Raw genomic sequence first — 20,574 nt, forward strand, 5'->3', positions numbered from 1 at the left:
GCAAACTTCCCGTGCGACCATTTGGATTTAATGGAAAAAGAAAAATACTTATTCGAGGTTAACGAGTAACAACGACACAAACGGTGGAAAGTTTGATAACACGATGAGCCAGCTGGTTGAAAATATAGATATGCGTACGCATATATATAGAAAATGGCTGTTGTCACATTTTGCTTGACGATTTTACTACGAAAGTATTTTAACCGCTGTCATTATATTAAAAATTGATCAATCTCAACAAATAAGTTAGACATCATTTTAATAATTGGGAGAATAAATTTTAATCGTTTCTTTTGATCTTGGAAAGAGCAAAAAAGTTTAGTTGCATTTTTGAGTCACAAGTAACGCATGATCTTTCTTTAAAGAATATCGGCGTGACTTTAATCGCGTTAATTTTATATGGGCACGAAACTTGGGCGATTAGAAAAAACTGGAAATTGATATGAAAAAAAAAGAGAGAATATCGTAAGAACGAATATTATTGGCCATGCGTACTCGAGTATTATGGGAAATGTAGTTAAAACGCCCACCTGGTCGCGTGCTGTGGGACCCTGATCCAACTGTACTACACGAACGCGTGTTTCATACCGGGTTTGTGTGCATACATGCATAAATATCGCAATATAGATGTTTAAATCTGAATGTATGTCGTGCCGGCATACACACCTTTCTTGTTTCTTGCGTAAGTTCAAACAGCTGTTGCCCACGTTTGCTCTTCGTTCTTGCTTTACACACTATATTTTCTCCTGTCTAGTGCGTATACCGAATACGCATGAAAGATTTACTCCTCCGCGGTATGCCTCTGTAAGCTGTTTCAAAGTGACATTCGTTTTTTAAACCGATCGGTTATTGTTTAAGAATAAAGTTTCAATCGAATTAATTTCTTTTCGTGCTTTTCGTTGCACATATAAAGAATTCAGTAACTGAAACGAATCGTATCTTCGATTATACGGTTTCAGGTCTTTTTTTGTTCGATCCTTCTGCACGTGGGTTTCGAAATTTCAAGCAACGTCAGGTGGCGTTATCGCACATATGGTTTCAGGAAGTCTAGTTTTACAACTCCTTTTTGGTGTACAGTATTCGTGCGGAGCGTGTGTGAGAAATTTCGCGAAAAAACGTAGAATCAGTGAATTCCTTGCCATTTTTAAATTCTGTCGTTTTTTCGAAAATTTAGAGCTTTGCACAAAATGATGGGGATCGTACTTGAAACATTCGGCAAATAATAATGTGACGAATATAATCATTGATTGTAAAATGGTGATTGCGGCATATCAGAATCGCCGAATATTATTAACATTTTTATAATTTCATTTATCAAAATTACGAAATAGTTAACATTCCCAGAAGAAAACGAACGATAAGGCAACACATTTACTCGGTTCCACGCACTTCCGATGCGTACATATTGCGTGAGATTTTTAATCTCACTAAAAGAGGTCGATGTTTTCTTCGAACGTGAGCATTTATGAAGCCATCGAGCAATTGGAGTTTGCTCCAACAACGAGATCTCGTTGTAAGCATAATAAGGGAAAATAGATAATCGTCGAGCGTCCTTCATCATGGGAAAACAATTTTATTACGGTATTTTCATGTTCGTGGAGGAGTCATTGTCATAGTTTTATTGTATACGAACAACCACTTTATTAGAACTTTGATCGCCGTTTTAATGTGATGAAAGTACAATTAAACTCACGCGTGCACGACGAATATTCGTAGACTGAAAATTACCTTGCGACGCTAAAGTCAGAAGCGAAATGAATTTATTTCATTTTACTGCTTCTACTTTCATCATTCCAGCGCCAATATTATTTTATACGTGAATTGTGAAAACAAAAGTAAAAATTTTGAAACGTCGAGAGGAGGGCGTTTAAATAAAAATACTCGGTAACGAACCAATTCATCGACCACAGTCTGTGCTCAAAATGTTTAAATGTTTACGTGATTTATTACATATTCGGAGATTATTATCTAGTGCAAATATGGCCGCGGTTCGTAATTGATTATTTACTAAAACATAAGAAACTGGAAATAAGTGAAAAATCGTTTGATGCTTCTTCTGTTTTGTTGCTCAATTTTTATTCCATCAAAAAATCATGACCAAATAAGATCACGACATCAACCAATTCAACCGTTGGTTTTAACATCAATTTGCTTATCATCAGTTTGAATGTAATTGGATATTTCACGATGAAACAATTTCACGTATTAATTTCGATTATATATAAAATAATCGTGCCTGATTTAATTAATTATTGTATTAGTTAGCGATATACCCATGCAAAAAAATTAAACGACGATTATTACGTTTGCTCCTGCTAGTCGTCTCACAAAATTCTAGTTAGAGTTGATATGTCGATTTTCTGAGACCTTGTTGAATGTTTACTCGTTCTTATGAACCTATGATTTATTCGAAATGAACAACCATTTATTGTGACTTTTGGATTAAATCTTAATATTAAATGAACTTTAATTTAAATCTTTTCAGATGAAAGAGCCATAAATATTCTTCATCGATCAAGATGAATGAATATTCGAATTTATCCCCATATTTAACAGTCTGTTAGTTTCAGGTCTGCTATGTTTTAAATCGTCCAGGTATTTTATATCGTTGCCTTTTACGTCAGAATTCGTGTTGATCGACATGACTTTATAACCGTTGATTGGGCTCTTTGAATTCTCCAATGAAATGTCCTTTCTATCGGTCGAAGTCAATTATATTTAAATCACTCGAAAAAGGAGGAAAATCAATAAAATGACAGGATTGGTGGGACGATTTTCACGCTAATCCGCTTGACACAGTAGTTCCACATTTTCCAAAAACAACGATCCCTTTCCAAGTAGAACAAATGGAAATGAAAGTCCGAGCTCGTGTAACACAAAAATAACGACATTGCAAAACCAACGAAGATAACATTCGTATCATAATGCAGCGTTATTATGCGTGCTACTTTTGTTGGAAAGTTATTGCAGTTATTTCGAAGCATTATCCGTCTTTAGTTTCGTGTTATACATATGCGCGGCGTAAAATATGCAAGCGATACGCACAAGGAATGCGGAAACAAAGTGAGTAAGCGAGAAAGATTTTTTCGGTTTCAAGTCGTCAGCAAATATACTGATTTTGAGCTTTATTATTGTCTCGTTATCGGCGTTATCACTGCATTGAACAGGCGAAGGTCGAAGCGTCGTTGAAAAAGGGCGCCATAGAGTCGAGGCTTTTATTTGAACTTGCTACGTCAAGTATACTTGGGCATGAAATATCGATCTGGCAACAACGCCATGAGCAAGTAGACGAAGGGTTGAAACGGTTAACAGAGTTCGAGAGGGTTGCTGGCTTCGGTTGTGGACGAAAGATCGCGTGGGATCACAAAAGAGTGGTAAACGCGTGTGCGGATGGAAGAAGCAGGAAAACGAGGTCGAGGGCGCGAGATTGTAGGGTCCATCACAGCTCGGGCGATTCGAGCGAGTATTTAGCTGGGACTTCGCTGGGGAGGCGGAATGAGTAAGACCGTGACGAAAAGTTGAAAAAGCTAGAAAAAGAAGGAGGAAACTCTGAGGACGACGTGAGGAGGAGAAAAAGAACGAGAGCAGAGGGGGCAGAAATAGTGGATGAAGAGATCTCCATGAAACAGCGAGGGGAGAGGAGAGGGAAGTATATAAAGGAACAGAACGAGAAAATAGTAGAGAAAGAGAGTGGAATGGTGAACGAAAGAAGTTGGACGAAGAGGGAGACCAGACAGGGCAATAGACAACAACGAGTCCGAACCTCGCTAGACAATCCGGCGACGGGAATTACCGACAGAGCTTAGCGAGCCAAATGAATAAAGTTTTACAAAGACAAGCTATCTTGGCAAGAGTTATATATTCAGTTTCTATCCTTCTCGCATGTACGTGCACCGAGTATAGGATTCTGTGCGAGTGTATTATTTGTAGTTTTAGGAAATGAAAACATATCTTTATATCTCGCGGAAATGACTCGTTGACTCGACGCGAGGAACAGTGCCGCCAGCAGATTTTTACGCACTTTTATACGTTCTGCAGATCTGCAGACAAATTTATATCCATTTTTGAGTTTATATCTGCGTGCGAGTCAGTAATGTGATTTGGCTTGACATTGAGAAACGTTTGTCACGGTCAGCGGCAAAACAACTTTATCGTGGTCCATGATGTGTTATTTGGCACGTACCTTCTCTCTGTCTTATTCAATTGATTTATGTTTAGACAGAGAGAGCGAGCGGAAGAAGGAATAGCGATTGAAAAGCGCTGTTCTTTTTTCAAATTGTTTTTTTTTTTTTAATTTTTTTTTTATCTTTTCTTTTGAAAACTTTTGAACTATTGAACAATGATTTTCTTTACGTCTTGAGTTTAATTGTTTCACATAAAAAAAAACGAATCGTTTGGAATTACAATTTGTTTTTTTTTTTTTGTTTTTTTCGCGGTAGAACCGGTACTTAGTACGTGATGTTCGAACGTTTAGATCGACGTGAAATACTTCGAAACACGTTCTGAACATCGGCAAGAGAAATTCTTTATTCACGGTATTTGACTCATCGCCATGACCGCGCGTCACACAGATATTATTGCGGTCTTCGCGCCGTCTCCTCTTACGCAACACCATCTGTCGAATATAAACTCACGCGTCGAATTTTGTAACTATAATAATTGTGAAAATATAAAAATGAGGTTTTTATGAACGTTGAAGAATTATTTGGACAATTTCGTCTGGAGACTCATTCAAACTTCGAATTTTCAATACCAATTTACGGAAAGTGCTTTTTGGAACGCGTTAGCGTGATCTCAGTGAAAAGATTTATTATTTTTAAGTTCAGGAGACAGGGGACAAGAGAAAGGAGTGAAGGAGGCAATTTCTATGGAAAAAAGCTTGAAATGATGTTTCCATCATAAACTATTCTTCAGCCAGACATCGACACTCTTAACGACGCTGAAGTTTACAACGTTGGAGTTCAACGAAATGAAGGAAAAGAACATTTGACATTGACCGATTTTTTAATTTCACGAAGTATCGATGCTAGTTGAAAAACTACGAATTGCCAATTCGACAGGGAACGAAATTGGAGAATTAGTGGAATTATGGGAGGGTTTTTTAAAATCATTTCGTTGGACTCCAACGTTGCAAACTTCAGTGTCATCTCTCTTAAATATTTATTGTTAAAGAGCTTATCAGAATTTTCACACCTTGCTTTTTATCGGCAGCGAACGCAGGTGCGATTTTGGGGCGTCCAAGTAGTTACTTTATTTCGAGCCAAAGATGAAATCACTTTATTTCGTCATCGGACTAAAAATATATGAATCCACTGTGAATTCGCGGTAAACTTTTCGTAACATTACATTCTGGCGGTATGAAATTCATCTCGAGGAGAGAGATCACGAGACTCTCAGGAGACGTACGACAATCGTCACTCATCCCTTTCGAAAATATATCTCGTGCCGTTTCTCGCGGGGCTTTCTTCGCTCGTTAACTTTGTCCGCAGGCTTTTCTGGTACCAGTCATGAAAACGTTGGCGAATCGTTTGTCAATTTTTCAGTCATTTTTTCCACTTACGCCTACGCTTTTTGATATTCACGTGCATTGAATGATTTTGGGCCAAAAAAAGTGTCACGGACCTAATTCGAGAAACGGTGCACTAGGAAAGTTTCAATTTTATGTTACGAGAACCTAATCGCAGCGCAACAATAATTCACCTTGGAAAGTTGGATTGCGATCGAGTATATATGTGCGACTCTAGGGCTAGAACGTTCACCGTTACTCCGCTGTTTTCATTGATCTTCTTTTCTGTTCCGCGCGAGTAAGTACGACATTGTATTTCTCCTTTGTGAATACCTCATGCAGCAAAGAAAAGTATTATTTTATCATCAAAGGCGCGCATTTTATTAACCCGTGGACACAACACTCCCTTTGAGGTCACACACTCACCACACTGGTGCAAATTTGCACTCCGACTTTTCAAAGCTTTTTATTTCGTCCACGAATGCATGGAATTAATCTTACAACGAGCTTTTTTAGGGGTAACAGTTTCTCGGTAATCGATTACAATCATTGAAAAAATAGAAAAACGAACTTTTGTTATAGAAAAATGGCGAAATTGAAGAAAAGAATTCGGAAGTTCCAGACACTTGGAATTTTCCTGGGTGCAAATTTGCACCAGGAAAAAAGAAATAAAACGTTCAAGTAAATAATGGATCAACGACCGAAGCAGCGTGACCAATGCTCTCGCGAAGCTCTAATTTTCGGAATTTTTGGTTAATTCTTATCGACGATCTCCACTTGAGGATGAAAAAGCGTCGAATATACAAATTGGATTGAATAATTGGCAAATCTTCTAACGATCATTGAACGTGCCCGTCTCCAAGTTTATGAAAGCTGATATGAGCGATAAGGCACAGCAGGTAGAGAGAGATTGAATCTCGTGAAAACACGTGGTCCTCTCGGACTTGAACTGGTGACGTGCTGCTGCTTCGTGCGCAAGTTCTTTATTCTTACCTTCTCTATATAGAGGCTCGCGAGACGGAATTCCAAAGTTGCCCCCCCCTCCTGCGACTCGATATAATTACAACACCAAAAACACGTGCGATAGTAACGCGTCTCACTATAATCAGAGCTCAGCGCGGATCTTGCGACAAAGAAATCAATAGCAGAAGATCTTTGAAGAACCGACATTTCATTCGAATCATTATTATTTTAACCAACGTGCCAAATATCCGATGGCAAATTTGTTTGGCTTTTTTTTCAGTATTTTGCAACAGACCGATTTGGTTTTTTCATCATTTTCATTCATATGCACATTTATTTTGATGTATTCTTCCGATGTATAGATATTATATTGCGGAACTCGATGAAACGGTCGATTATTCTTCTCCATGTTTCCCAACAAGTTGTTTTCTTCGACCTGACTCATTGTTTTCCCAGCATTCTTTTATCGTAGAGCATTAAATGTGTTTCTTTTATTTCAGTAGAAATGTCCACCTCCGTTTTTTACGTCTCATATTATTTTATCTCGTTCTCACAATAATGCGAAATATGTATTATGATTATTGACATTCTATTACCAATTTCGTTCCCGTCGCAGTCAACGAGTCTTGATCATTTCCATTTTTCTGGGTCGAAAGACCGAGGAAAATGTGTGATTTGTACAAAAACACTTGGCTTCGTAATTCCGGGTAGCCTTTCGAGGTCTCGCGAGTAATGGCGTTAATTCCGCTTATACGCAAACCCATTCGATAGACCTTTGCAACGCGCCATTTTGTTCCGTTTCTCTCTCTCTCTCTCTCTCTCTCTTGTTCTCTTTTTTTATCTCTCTCGCTGTAGGAGAAACTGATGAAGGATAGGCTCGCTGTGTTTTCGTAATATTGCAGGCATCAAGCAACGACTTGATACATGCACATATCGTCAATTCTGTGAGTCGCCATTCCCCGGACCATTAGATCACGGCCGGACTTCAACATTAATAGCATAATGTAATGTACTTGCACTTACATTCATACGAGTATTTTTATAGATTCATACTTCTTTATGCGGAACATTGTATGTGCGTGTGAATGGCACGCTCGCAGCCCACTATTTAATGAGACCGCGTGGCATATTCCGTCATTCGGGAATATCTTAGACATTCCGCTACATATTGCCTGGCCTCATCTGATATCCGTGAATGCCAAGACTAACGGAGCAGAAAAGTAAGAGTCACGGTGCTTCGATATGGCATCGATCCTCGTGAGAGATTATTTTTTCTCATTTCTATTGTTTTCGACTTTAAAAACCTATCCTATCAGTTGGTTCACGTTTCCGTGCTTTTTTTTTGTTGGCATGTAAAACAAAAAACTTTATCAACGAAAATAGGAAAATTGCACTTATCGAAAATGAATGACGAAACAGTTTTTTGTTGAGGTTTAAAAAAACGAAATATATCTTGGGTTCGTCGATCTACTTGCGAACCGTGCATGGCTCAGCGGTCACCCAACCGAGCATTGACCTCACCTCAAACTGCTTCAAGGATGGCCGAAACCGCGGGCGGCCATCGCTGGCACTGTTTTTTTGAAAACATTGTTACTGCTTTCGAAAACTGTAATGATATTCGATCCCCTCAACTTCACGATCTTCAAAATGGTTTTTCCCACTGTGAACATTGAAAAAAGGCTCAAATAACTTCGATAAACTTCCAATAAGCTACAGAAAAAGGTTATACGAATTTACTGCAATATTAAATTCTAATATCCATGACCTCTTTATGCCACTTAAAGCAGAGAAGTCGACCCACTGTCGTATCCGCAATAACATATTGTGGACACGGTAGGTACCAGTGAGCTATCTACGTTCAATATTATTTTTATCATAACAACCTTGTATGTTAATTCCAACGGGGTTGTGGAACGACACCGAGATACAATCATTACGGAGGCGAAAAACGCTGAGAAAAAACACGTCAGTTTCTGCTTAACAATTACACTGAAGTTTGCAACGTTGGAGTCCAACGAAATGATGTAAAAAAACTGTTCAATAATTCCAGTGATTCTCTAATTCTGTTACCTCCCTAATTTGCAAATCCTAGTTTTTCAATCTACACCAATGATTCGTGAAATAAAAAATTGGTGAATTACAAATGTTATTTTCGTTAATTTAGTTGGACTCAACGTTGCAAACTCCAGCGTCGTTGCTTAACACCCTTTGGCGTGAATCTATCGAGTGTGAAAATCCGATTTGATCGATCTTTCGCGTACCAACGAGGTTGCCTCCACAAAATACAGTCCGAAATTAATGGATGGATCTCCCCCGGTGTTCGGTTATCGTTTCTAAATCTCTCTTACCGTGCCTTCGACCTTGTGAACTCTTATCAGACTGTATTTTCCTGAATATTCTTCAAACCGTTGCAACATTAAATTACGACGAAAGTCGTTGTGATCTTTGAAAAATACAAATGTTCGAATCAACTGTGCACCAACATGGAATGCATTCTTATTGTGAGATCATTTAGTTAAAATTACGATGCTGAAGTTTGCAACGTTGGAGACCAACGAAATTCACGAAAATAATATTTTTAATTGACCAATTTTTTATTTCACGAATCATTCATGGAGAGTGAAAAACAACGAATTGCAAATTAGGCAAGTAACAAAATCGAAGAATTACTGTAATTGTTGGAGAGTTTTTTCAGCTCATTTCGTTGGGCTCCAACGTTGCAAACTTCAGTGTCATTTAAAATTTCCAATTGAATCACCAATAAAATCAAGTCGTTTCATTCAATCGTAGCACAGTCTAACCCTGAACCTCCATATTCAACCTAATTACAAGGATTGTACTGTTGGTCGAAAATGTAAAAAGCATTCGAGTCTTTTCATTGAATTTCGCGTGATTGGAGTAGTTCTGTTCGTCAACAAGAGAAACGCGTGTTCTTAGCTCCTTATCTGCGATGCATTTTTCTTCATTTTTCTATACGAAGATAATCCATCGCTCATGCAATTCCGAAGCTGATTTATCATCGTGCTAGAGTACAGAATCAAGAAAATTGCTGATTCATTTATTTATAGATTTATGGTAGTTATATTACTCAAGAATAAATCCATTTTTATACAAGCTTTCTATTTAAAAATGACGAGCCTGAGTGGCTTTTTAGATCGATACCTTTCATCGCGAGGCTAGCCGAGTTGCCAGTAATTTTCCAGACACGTATGTAAGCCCCGTGAGTCCGGGGGTGGGCAAGGCTTCGCTCGCCATGCGTCATCATGGTCTTCCACCCTTGTTCCGTTCTACCGTACGTATACTACGACCCTACACATCGTATCATATATTACCCGATCCCAAGTTCGTCTGGGGTGGGAAAATAGCAGTGAACTGAACGCAGCGTAGCCAACGCCAACGATTTTTGTCTGGAAGCAGATGGACGTGCTAGATGTTAATGGTCGATACAAACACGACCGTAGTAAATATTTAACATCTTAGAAAAAATAACCAATAGCTCAGGAAAAACGGAGCCAGGAATGACGGGGGGCTCTCGATTATGGATTGCGAAAGCAAACATTACAAGTTGACCAACGAAAAGCTGCCATTGGATGCTGCCCATAATTACGACGCTGAAGTTTGCAACGTTGGAGTCCAAAGAAATTAACGAAAAAGACATTTGTAATTGACCAATTTTTTATTTCACGAAGCATCGGTGCGCTTTGAAAAACTACGAATTGCAAACTCGGGGGGGAACGAAATTGGAGAATTACTGGAATTATTGGAGGCTTTTTTAGATCATTTCGTTGGACTCCAACGTTGCAAACTTCCGCGTAATCCACAATTCGACATCTTCAATTAAAATTTTCGTCATCTCGTATCTATAGATGCTGAAGCGTCTTGACTCCAAGTATTAAGAGTATGGATCAGTCGACTAACCTCACTTGGAATTTTCGAAATCGAAATTCTTTGACACAGTTTGACCGATTAAGAAAAGACTCTGTCAGCGTACGCAGGCCGATGGCAAAAATTGGCTGACAATCGGTCAAACTGTGTCAAAGAATTTTTATTCCGAAATTTGCAGCTATTTCTCTCGCACTCACAGTCGCGATATACCGACTGGTCCGTACTCTTAAGGATGCTGGATCACGAAATCAAAATAATCAGAATTTTATAAAATTTGGTCATAACATTCTTTGGCATCAAGTATACAGATATAATTTTTTTCAATAATTTTTACCACATTGTCATCGAATAATTGAGCGTTAAATCGGAGTTCTTATGCACGAGATGTATAACTGTATAATATGTAAACTCTATGCTTATACACGTGAATTTTAACGTTCAATTACTGGAGAGCTATGTGGTAGGAAAATCTAAAAAAATGCATATTGTCTTTATGTACATTTACCAATTTTTATTAAATTCTTATAACTTTGAAATTCTTAATATTTTTAACATGCTTTAGTATGACAACATTGTATCGTCGCGATCCACCCTCCTTAAAAAGACCCCGCCGGAAGAAATTTTGCCATGTTTTTATGGAAAATATTTTTTCAATGATCGAGAGTTAGTGATTTTATTCGAAGATCGTCAGTAAATTTCATTTTTTTTCAGTCCTTGTATATTCGAAGACATTTCAATGACTGATTTCACGATTCTTCACCAAGTCTTAATATTCTTCATCAGTCATAATTGTCGAGATTAATAGTTGTTTCTCAAGTTACGTTTAATCGACGACACCACGTTGGATCAATCTAAAAAATATCTCTTGACGCTTGCGCATATACATTTTATTTGAATATACATACTTATATGTTCTGTATGAGAAGAAACCAGTGGGCGTCAGCCTTGAATCAGCTGCTTGTTTTCAATGTCAACGAGTATTTATACTGCACCAACAGTATCGTTTGTGCATGTGCGAATGTTAAGAGATTCCTAGGGAACTTTTCTTGTTTATTACTGCTCTCTATATACATCTTCGTACTATTAGCATTCTCACATACATAATATTATCCTTGTGCTCGTGATATAATGACGATGCTGAAGTTTCCAACGTTGGAGTCCAACGAAATGAACGAAAAAAACGTTTTTAATTCACCAATTGTTTATTTCACGAATCGTTGGTGCAGCTTGAAAAACTACGAATCGCAAATTTGGCAGGGAACAAAATAGGAGAATTACTGGAATTATTGGAGAGTTTTTTTCGATCATATTTCGTTGGACTCCAACGTTGGAAACTTCAGCGTCATATATATAATGCGCGAACCACTTCGTCTTTATTTAACTCTCACAATAATATACACTGAGGATTAGTTGATGCTCCAAAAATCCTATTTCATCTTGAGCAGTCTCTGGTAAGAAGGTTTCTCGTACGCTCTTCACTCTAAAAGCCATTTCAGCATTTTCGTTATATCGCTGTTATTCGCAAATCAGTTGATTCGATAATACAAATTCGATATTCATTCTTTGATGTCGAGTTTGATTCTAGTTCAGTGAAGATCGACGATGCTCATTACCATTTTTTCCAGTTCCATCGTTTTGTTGCTTCGGATATTTTGTTTCCTCCTCGCCCATCAATTATTCATAGAGATTTGTCGACTATGGACGTTTTATCGCGAGCTCTGCTCTCGGGCTCCAAAGTGTGGCTTTCCTCGTCGCAGTCTGTGATTGCTTTTCAATGTATAAACGTATTAATCATGTTTCGTACAGCTGTGGAATCTTCGAGTACGAAACTCGCAGCTTTTACGAATATAATTGAGCTCTGATCTAACCTAAATTCAATCTCCTCAACATTCGTGTTAAGAGATCACTGCAAAATGCGAAGAGATCTTTCATTATTAAATCCAGTTGGTTAGAGCTCACAAGAATTATTCATCGACTTTTTTGAATGTTTATGAGAAATAAATATTCAGATTCCTGAAATGGAAAATGTTAGATAAAAAAAATCGAGGAACAACGAATGTCTGAAAAGGATGAATGCTCGAAAAATCATCATCCAGGCCATGATCCACGTTCAATGCGAGCCGTCTTGGTCGAGGTCAGGAAACATTCTCGCGATCTAAAATCCTCACGTACACGTTTTGTATGGTCGATGCGATACAGCCGATTACAAAACTGGTTTGATTCAATCCCTCTATATACGCGTTCATACATTGTATATAAATATACACGTGCGGATACGATATTCCATCGTGCACGGACCTCGTACCCTGTCGTCGTTTCTGCGCTTGAATCAGACGAAAGTACGTGAGAGTACAAGACGCGACGTGTACTCCGTCGTTGCTGGTTGTAGATCATACGGTAAAACGGCGATAGAGTGTTGAACGAAGCCCGCATTACAGAATTTGCTTGGCGGAATGAAGAATGTGAGTATATACATAAACATATTGTAAGCGAGAGGTGGCTCTCGTGAGCACGAGAAAGGAAACGGCGTCGGAGAAATACTTTGCGTAGTGAATCGTTGTAGCAGTGAACCAAGAATTTCACCGCCTCTCTCTTTCATTCAGTCATGAAGTGAAATCAAACTTATATCCAAGGTCTGTTTCCTTGGTCTCACAAATTGTGCGAGTCTCGTGCTGAGCTCTCGCAATAATTGACGTTACTGAAACGGTCAAGTACTTGTGAGATACAAAAAAGTAGTTCCGTGAGAATTCCATACATACCGTTCGTTCCTCTCATCGAAGGCTTTTTCAAATTTTGTAAACAACTATTCCAGCTGGGAAAAGGGTCGATAAATCGTTGCTCATTATATGGAATAAAAAGATTTCGAATTGAGATTAGATGGGAAGAAAAGCATTGGAATGGAGAACCAGATTTTGTGGGACAATACTATTTTTATTCCACACTTTTAATTTAGGCAGAAAAAGCAAAAAGTTGAAAGCAAAAAGTGCCTTTTTATATTTTTGAATTTGGTTTTTTCGCTGTACTGATTTTGTTTTATTCCGCGATGCATATACGCACCTCTTGGTGGAAATTCATTCCGGGTCACTCGCGCGCATTGAAAGTCGAACAGATTACACTGAAAAAAATATTGCTCGTCGAGCAAAATCCCATTTCGTTCTACGATAGACCGGGTTCAACTTTTTTTCGAAATGACATTCGGATCAGTTCGTCCAACAAAAAACAGTCGAATCCACCATATTTTTGTCCAACTTGAGGGAATTTTGCTCGATGGACAACATCCTTTTCTTAGTTTAAAGAAAAATTAATGGGGAACTTTACATGGCGATGCGTAAGCTTTTTGGGATAATCCAGGGTGCATCGTTCTATTAAAATGTCAGATTTTTCATAAAGAGGGGTGAATTTTTTAATCGAATTATCGCTGCCAATTTTTTGAAGTCATCGAGTTTTTGACGATCAGCGATGATACGTTTTGCACTCTTCTAAAAACTCTGCCGTAAAAACGTGACGAGGTCCATTCGAAAGCCAACAAAATTTGCTAAAAAAAACAGTTCCGCTGTTTTCAAATCGGTCGGTTTACTCGATATCGGGTTAAAACGAAGCGTTGCGTTTTAATTGGACGTGACTTTATGCAAGTCCGCGAGTCCGTGCGCAGAACCTTTACATAGAAATAAAGGATAGAATCGGTAAAAGCCAAAGAGAACTTTTGATCAAAAATAATCAAATTGCTCCATCGGGCGAAATATGGAAGACCCCGAAAAATGAGTTTTTTTCTCACTCTTCCCCTTCATTTTAATAATGTATAATTTCGTCGCTGTATATCGCTATTTTGATAAAGAGTGGAATTTGAATAACGCTGGAATAACCGTTCTCTCTGATGGACGAACGAAGTTAGACGAGTTTGCTTTCGCGTGACGTGATGTGAAAAGTATTCTCTGCCCCTGTTGCCACGGGGTAGGAAACTAGCACGAATGGAAACACGTCCGTGTTGTGAAATGTGTATAACTCTCCGTGCAAAACTGTGAACCACTGTGTAACTCGGCACACGTTTCTCGACGAACGAGAAGCGAGCTTTGCTTGTAGAGTACACCAATCGATACACCACATTCTGCATCCCCCCTTCAAAACTCGAGCACGCCAAATGTTTTATTTCCGGACTTTCTTGCGAATCGTATTATAGAAACGCTGTGCTGCTGCTTCTACACTCAAACACAGTGTCTGAATAAATCTGAATCTCAAAATTCATCCCTCGATTCCAGCAGAGTCTCGTATGACTCTTTGTTTACATTGGATGTTGATTTTGAAGTAAATACCCCTTGAATCCAAGCTTGGATTCGGCGTTCTTTTAGGACTCGAATTGTGGCTTTTTTCAACGTTCATTTTCGAATTACCCTAAAATAAAAACTATGACACTTTCCAGTGCCGTTGATTTTTTCAAGCACTTTTCCACGAGTTGGTATATTTCAATAAGAACGCACGAATGTTTCGCACACAAAAACTACAATTCATTCGCTTCGTTCGGGCTGGCAATCCTTCACACTTCATTCTCTTCATTTTTGTTTCCAAATCGTTGATTGCAGTTTAAAAAAACAAATTCTAGTCGAATCAAATGGAATCTGAGTAAATTGAATGAATTTTTGTTTTGCTCACGGTTCATAGAGATCCTATCGAGCTTAAAGAATCTTTTTCCTCTTTCATTGCGATGTTTTTATGTTCTCGGTTTGTAAATCGAAAATATTCTTAAGAAGCGTGTGCGCAACATATTTAAATAATTGGAAAACCGACTGAATATGAACTTTAATCGTAGATGAAAATAATGTTTTAATTCGTAAGATTTATTAAATTAATTTGACCATATTCAGTTATAAAATTATTTTTATTTAATGATTGAAAGATTAAACCGGATACAAAAATTTTCGTCCGATTCCGTGCGACTATAGTGAGCCCGACTATTTTCATTTCTTTGGTTTCTGCAATTTATCCGGACCGAAAAGGCAATTCGTGGGTGGAAAACGCTTCGTTACTCTGCGCCGCGCGGTGGCAGAAATACAAAGCTTCAACGGGGCTAATCGCACGGAAGCATGAGAATGGCATTACCATTTGATTTGATAATGTTTTCCTATCTGGGAGGAATAGAAATTTTGTTGATTCAATTAGCAGAGAAGGGATGAACGATTCTGCTAGATCGAAATAGAATTCTCCTCCGAATATAATTTTCAAGAATCTTTTTAAATGTTCTTTGCTATAATAGCTGATGCAAATACTACTGGAGCGTGAACAATTATAAGGTGAAAGATAAAGATGGATATTCAGATGCAGAAGAGGCTGGAATGGTGTCTGAATCGTTTTCGAATTCTCACGTTGATAAGGAAATTTTGTTATCTTAGTTGCAAGCAAATATCCTTCCTGGGACTAAACACGGAACACGATTCGCGCTTATCAGCATACAGATAGACGAAGACCCGTAATTATGGTCTATCTTTAGATGATGTCGAGTTTCGTACATTGCTATGATCTTTTACATGTTTTTTTTTCTCATTGTTTTTGTGATCGAAGCTGAATACAAAAGACATTTCGTGTAGGAAATGCAAGTTTTGGATTAAGAGGCCGACCGAGTATGAAATATTGAAAAAAAATCGATTTTTTTGCATACTTCGATATTCTGTACCTTTAAAAATAACATACTAAAATTTTAAATGAATATCTCAAATAGTTTTTTAGTTACAGTCTTTTAAAGAGTGGCCTCTCAGCGGTCGTCTTCAACCCCTTTTTCTCAAAACTACATTTCTCTAATTTGCTGCAGTTGTAACTCGAAGACAAAATCATCCGATCACTTTGACATTTTCCAACTTTTTTGTACATGTTTCTCTGTAAAACGACTCTTCAGTTTTTCGATTGTATAAAAAATGTTAATTTCGGAGGCCAAAAATCACCCAGTGTTCGAGCAAAATTCGACATTTTTTTCAAAACTCTCCCATTTTGGTAAATTTCAATTTCTGATCATATTATCGTGGGCCATTGTACGAGCAATACCTTCTAGTTTAATAATCTTTTCGGTTTTTTTTTTTTTATTCCAGCCACGGGGAAGACCGTAATCACTGCAGCAGTAGGGACTTTTTTCCTGACCTGGCAGATAGCGGATAACCGCTCAAAAAAAAATTTTTTCATTTATTCTATACTATCCCAATATTTTCTTGCGGGCTTATCCCATTTATTTGGAAATTTTCATTGACATAATGTTTATTGGAATCGAACGAGCCGAGCATAGCGCGTTCACAGATAAACTCATGCGAACTATAGCATCGAATCTCCGTTGAAAATTTTTCCTCGTTAATAAATCATCACGAAAATGATTTAAAAAAAAACATCAAAATAAACTAAAATATTTGATATTTACGAAAATCTGTAGACGGGGTCAGCCTGACGTAAATATCCTCCTTACACATATATATCCTCGTACATATATCATTCGATGATCCAATAAAGCGCGTCGATATTTGTCCTATAGATATGCGTACTAAAATGTCGACAACGGTCAGGCCGTTGTTCAATCTTTTGATGAGTTGTTTGATCTTTTCATTTGCGACAACGTGCCAAGTTATTCTGAGGGAATAATAATATTTCACACTGCAGTCTTAACGTTGCTCTGGTGCGATTTTACTCGAATCTTTGAAAACTTTGAAACGCTGACTGTAGACGGAATAAAATGTGGTGGTTCGATTCACCACATTTTTTGCATTCGATGTTCAAAATGCATTTTAAATCGTGTCAGAAAAATAGTTGATATTCGTTGTAGAAGAAAACACTCAAATATCCATCCAAGCAACACAATTTTTCGGTTCGATTTAAAACGTGGTTGAATATTAGGAATTCGGAGTGATTCTTCAACTTCACGATGAGAGTTCGTGAAAATGGTTGATCCCGCTCCTGGCAGCGGGCCCCAAACAATTATAAGGCAACAAAGAAGAAGGAACTCATTAACAGAAGCAAAGAAAAAAGTATCGGTGGATTCTAATGTACGACGAGTGAAGTTCCTTACGTCATTAGCGTGCGCGAAATCGCTGTCGAGAGTGTCTAGCGAACACGGTAAACAAGTTTTTACCAACAAGTTTGGCGCTTCGCCAAAGTTTTATTCTCTCGCTCGTGGTGGGCCACCTTCATATACGAATTTACGGAGTGTGTTAAGACTCTTTTCGTTTGTCTGGATAGTGCCATTTATCATCGAATCAAATCTTTACGTCCGAACAATTGCTCAGATTGGAAATGAAAAAGTTCGGGAAGTAATTATTGTCTGGAGTACATTTGAAAATCGTTCGTCCATTTCTCCGTCGAATGATTTTGGTCTCTAAGATTTAAAAAAAAAAAAAATTCATCGATTTTGAATTTTCCTTATTTCATACACTTCCAGTAAGCAAATTATAAGCAAAAGTATTTCAAGGTTCAGCGACGCGAGACATTGTTATACGCGAGGGTAAAAAAAATGTGACGCTCACAATTCAAATGTACAGTGAACGGATATTTCGGCCCCGTCGCAGCTTTCGAAATTTAATTTTTTAAATTCTTCACTTTTTCAATACTTTGTCAGTTCCAGATCCAGCTGGAAGCCTTTCAACGGCGATAAAATTCTCCGCCCGGTTAGGACATTCGTATGGAATTTCGGTCGAGTATACTGAAAACTTATAAATAAACGGGAAAAAGTTTAATTTCATGTTTGGGAACGAATCGTAAAATTTGTATGCTCTCGAGCAGTGAGCATTCGCCGCTCAACAACGTTTTCGTAGAACTGCGTTTCAAAATTGATTATTTCAAATCCCGTGCTCTGTTTTTATTCCTTTGGCTGCTCCGCCATAGTGGAATGTGAGAGAGCTGGTATGACTGACAATGAGACTTCCGGTGGTGCACGTGCCGATCGATAATCCAGGACTTCCAGCAATCCCAGAAAATAATAATAGAAATCGTGCCGGAGAGTCTGCTGAACAATGAGACGCCGATAATCCCACGCGAATATGAGCGCAGACGTAGCGATTTTATTTAAAACCGTTCGTCTTTTTCATGACCAAATTTTTTGTACAGTTCGATCCTTCAGCTCTTTTGAAGCGTATTTTTTTCGGACTAAAGTACTTTTGCGTCTATTGAAAATCCTTTGTTTTGGATATCGTAAGTAATAAAAAAATTACTCCGGTGCGTTCCCGGAAGAGCAAGCTCGAGCACGTGAATTGAATTTAATGTCAGAGTTCCGTCGTGATGTCATTCTTCCCACAAAGTTATTCAGCTGCATTTGAGCACAAAGTGGATTTGCTTTTCGAGCAAGTTTTTTGGCTTTCAGTTTCAAAACCTTTCGGAGCAGACAATTTTTCATTCCTCGTTTCAATATTTGCCCCTCTTCAACATTTTTTTTTTTTTTTTTCACTTTGTTGCGTAAAGCATGCGAGACGATTTTATTCCCGCAGTCTCGTGACGATGAAAGAGGATCATTCTTTTGGCATGTAGTGCACTCAGATATGCACCCAACGCGCCTCCCCCCGCCCCTCTTCTCTTCTTTCCCCTTCGTAGTACACGTGCATAAGTATACACACAAAAGGACTACAGTGCTCGTACGTCGATTTATACGGACGTATACGAAGGAGAGTTCGTCTAGTGTCCACGGTCACGAAATAGAGGGCGCTCGTACCGCAATGCGCCATAATAATCAGACCGCAAACCGACCACGTGCGCTTGCTGATACTTTTCTTCAACTTTATAGTCATAAGTTCAATTGAATTGAAAATGAATCGAAAAAAAAAAAATATATATTTACGGCATTCAGTCGAAGGGGACGATGCATTGAAAAAGGAGGCGATGATTAAAAATGCGACTTTTCTAATCTTCCAAGTTGAGCAGCTATAGCCAGGGCTTATTATCGAATCGTGATCACGCCATCAGCGTTCGCACCGCATCGATTGCCAGGAACGAAGGCAGTTTTTCCAAGTCTCCCATGATCCTGATTCGACGAAGCTATTCGTCGAATCAGCCGTATTTTTCGCAAGTTCAAACGGTTCGGAGCAGAGAACGAAAATTGTACGACGTCATGACGTTCAAGGGCAAGAAATAACGTGGAAGTTTACATTGTTGGAATAAAACAAATGTTTCTTTCTTCCAAACAGACTACGAAGGTAGTTCAACCTCGCTAAGTATCGATGGTCATTCGATTCCTCATATCGATAAGTCTACACCGTAATCAGATTAATATTATCTTAGCGGAGGCTCATATTATTATCTTTCCGTACAGGATTGCGTGGAAATTTTTCTTGTTTGCTCTAGTGGTTGAAGCTTTTTTGACTCTGTTGTTTTTCTTAATTATACCAGCACGCTTCACCGCGACGACGACGTTGTAACGTAGTGCGAAAGATCCGAGAGTCAATATTAACGCCGGACGAGTATCGGTGTAAATTTGGGAAATACGTTTGAAAGAATTTTCGACGAGAGTTTAGCCGATGTTGGGCTCGAGCCTCGTGCCGAAACTACCATTCGTGCGTTCGACCTTTCCCTCTCGTTCGTTCGTCTCTCGAATCCCATGTACCATCGAATTTTAAATGCCCCTTTCCAAGCTCCTCCTAACGAGCATATGAATAGCCAAGTAGTTGTGGAGTAAACGTCGTGTTAATGAAACCCAACTGGAGACCACTTTCATTTATGAGGCATAAAGCTTTCTCTGAGCTTCATTCTCAACGGCTTACGCAAGAATATTGCAAATAAATTTCATCAATCTTCCGCTACGCTTTGCCAATGAAAAAAGCTGTTCCTGCAGTAAGAAATCTCGTGATATATCGTTCTTGGTCACTGTCGAAAGGACCTTTTAAACCCGAATATTTTTTTTGTACAAAAAATCTTCCATGTGCATTTACGAATTTTTTATTTCAGTCGTTCTTTAAGATAGTCTTCTCTATACTCCGTAGCCTCAAAAATAATATTTGAGTTGATAAAAATTGATTCATTAAATTATTATCTGCCTCATAAAATGCGATAAAGCAAATTTAAACATTGAAAAATAGTCTTTTAGCGATGTCAGAATAAGATTTGACGTTTCATTCGTGTTAGATAATAGCTAGTTGGATAATTCGAAAATGTTTGCTTCCCATGTGATTTATGAGTTTACCGCGTTGCGACCAACGAGTCGATAAAAATATTAGGAAACCCGTATAAAATGCTGAATGATTGACGGTTTCGTGTTTTATTTTCAATTG

General features: G+C 38.3%; 1 protein-coding gene across 3 annotated transcripts in view; it reads left to right on the forward strand.

The window, feature by feature from the left end:
- Positions 1–20,574, forward strand: part of SNF4Agamma (SNF4/AMP-activated protein kinase gamma subunit) — a 134,364-nt gene that overhangs the window by 8,463 nt on the left and 105,327 nt on the right. The gene's annotated exons all lie outside the window — the stretch shown is intronic.

Source organism: Venturia canescens, chromosome 1, assembly GCF_019457755.1.
Source record: "Venturia canescens isolate UGA chromosome 1, ASM1945775v1, whole genome shotgun sequence".
Lineage (NCBI taxonomy): Eukaryota > Metazoa > Arthropoda > Insecta > Hymenoptera > Ichneumonidae > Venturia > Venturia canescens.